At 52.8% G+C, this 2,136-nt stretch overlaps 1 pseudogene; it reads right to left on the bottom strand.

Moving 5' to 3' along the window:
• Positions 1–297: 297 nt before the first annotated feature.
• Positions 298–1,413, bottom strand: LOC117724254 (F-box only protein 34 pseudogene; annotated as a pseudogene).
• Positions 1,414–2,136: the final 723 nt, after the last annotated feature.

Here is a 2,136-nt window from a genome sequence, read left to right as displayed (position 1 = left end):
CTAATTCCAGCAAAGTCCAACTTGGGGCCTAGTGAGCTTGTGTGGGGAAGGGGTTACTTACAGGAGCATGAGTGACCCCAAAGCAGCTACAGCACCAGAAAATCTCACCTAGCAGGGGTGACCACTTCCCCTTAGCAGGAATCCTCTCCTCCGCTATCCTACCATTCAGTATGTATTCAGACCCTCTGGAGACCATGAGGCCGTGTGCAATTAGAGCAAGTCACATAGAGCTGAGTGGGAGATACATAGGAGGGTCCAGTGCAGTGTCCCTCCTCTGTCCCTTCCTACTGTGAGGGAAAGCCAGTAATCAGCAGAACTGATCTTGACAGAGGCTTGCAAGTGGTCACAGTTGCTCTGAAGAAGTTGACCGTTTGTATGGTCAGACTACTACTCACTCTATAGACCAGGCTGGCCTCAAACTCAGAAATCTACCTGTCTCTGCCTCCCAAGTGCTGGGATTAAAGGCGTGCGCCACCACCGCCCGGCACCTGAAGATTTTCACCATGATGTGGTGAGGCAGCCATGTACTGCTGAGGCTCCAAAAGCTGCTGAATTTTAAACCTGGTCTCCAGGAAGTCCTGAGACACCTGCTTCTTGCAACTGGCTGCCTCAAGCAACCTGTAAGGTAGTCCCTCCCCAGAGGCTGCTGGGATGAGTGGCTCCAAAGAGACATCTTTCTCCTCACATGCACTGCTGCTCTCAGCAGCATCTTGAGGCTGACTGGCCTCTGATGCCTCCCGTGCTGGGTGTTCACTCAACTGGGGATGCTCTTGCTGGTCCTCTCCAGGTGACAGAAAGAACAGCATCCCAGGAAGAGGGTCTTCAAGGGAGTCTAAAACAGACAGCTGGGCTTTCTCTATTGTGCACACAGTGATGTTGCTGCACAGAGGTTCCTGTGTCTGCTCAGGATTGTGTTTTGTGAGTGTTACAAGCTCTCTGCTTACACAACTGGCAGCATCTGTAAGCAATCCATCAAATTCTTCTGCCATCTCTACATCCGTCCCGGCTGCAGATCTTTCACAGTTGTTTCCTGACCCAGTTCTAACTCTGTGCTGTCAGTGTGGAAGCTCACACCTGCTGGCAATGAGGGACAGCCCTGAGAAGCACCATCCCAGGCCTGCTCCCCTGCAGAATGATGGTCAGTTGCAGAGGGTCCTTCACTCACAGATACCGGCTGCAAGGGGTGCACCTGAGTGTCCGGTGTGTCTGAAGAGCCCTCTTCATTTTTGTCACTGGCCTGAGAACCATTTGTGAGCAACACCCTGCCGACGAAAGCTGCTATTTCTTGACAAGCTCCCGGGTTCCCGCTGGCCCTGGTGCTTCAGGCACTCAGACTCCAACTCTGGCTACCATGTCAAGGACACGGACTGGAGTGGCTCTCCTGTCGATATCCCAGGAACTTTCTATGTTCATAGAGCCTAGCCTATTGCTGCACTGGTGGGCTGCAAAGAATGCAATTTTCTCCTTCGCGTTTCCAGGTTTGAAACATAGCCCAGTTCCCAGGCAGTCCTCCTTCACTCTGGTGCACTGCCGCAGACAGCACGTTCTTTTTGGCTTTAACATTCAAGCTGTTCTCTCCAGGGCTCTTCCCACCAGTACTGCACAGAACATTTGGAGAAAGGATCCCAAAAGGTTTTCTAGATGGTGCTTTGACAAAGGAGGCCAAAGGAAAGACGGTCGGTTTCATGTAGTTGGCTCTGCCCTTTGCATCGCTGTCCCTGTTTCCGTGACATAGGTGTTCTCCGTGTATCCCTGCTGATTTCAAGAGGGCGCCCTTTCTTCTGGAGTTTCCAATATGGCTTAAGGTGCATAACAGATGCCCTGACTGCTGGCTGAAGACGGGGAGGAGGATGGTCAACTTCCCCCGTCCCTTGGTGGACACTCAGCAGTTAGAGGGTGGAGAAGCATCAAGAATCCTCAGATTTATGGCTTCAACAACCGTGCGAAGAACAGTTCCTCTCAGTGGATGGCAACGACATGGCTGGTCAGATCTGCACAAGAGGAGGAGGCAGTGGTAAGTTCAATTTCTCAGAAGTGTACAGCTGGAGTGCCTGTGCTTCTGCCCAGTCAGGCCCTGGCCCGGGGCTGCGGCAGCCCCATGAGGCAGCAGTAGCCCCGACTCGCTCCCTGAGACTG

The sequence above is a fragment of the Arvicanthis niloticus genome, chromosome 20, assembly GCF_011762505.2.
Source record: "Arvicanthis niloticus isolate mArvNil1 chromosome 20, mArvNil1.pat.X, whole genome shotgun sequence".
In the NCBI taxonomy this organism is placed as follows: domain Eukaryota; kingdom Metazoa; phylum Chordata; class Mammalia; order Rodentia; family Muridae; genus Arvicanthis; species Arvicanthis niloticus.
The sequence above is the reverse complement of the archived record's forward strand: the minus strand, read 5'-3'. Positions and strand labels throughout refer to the sequence as shown.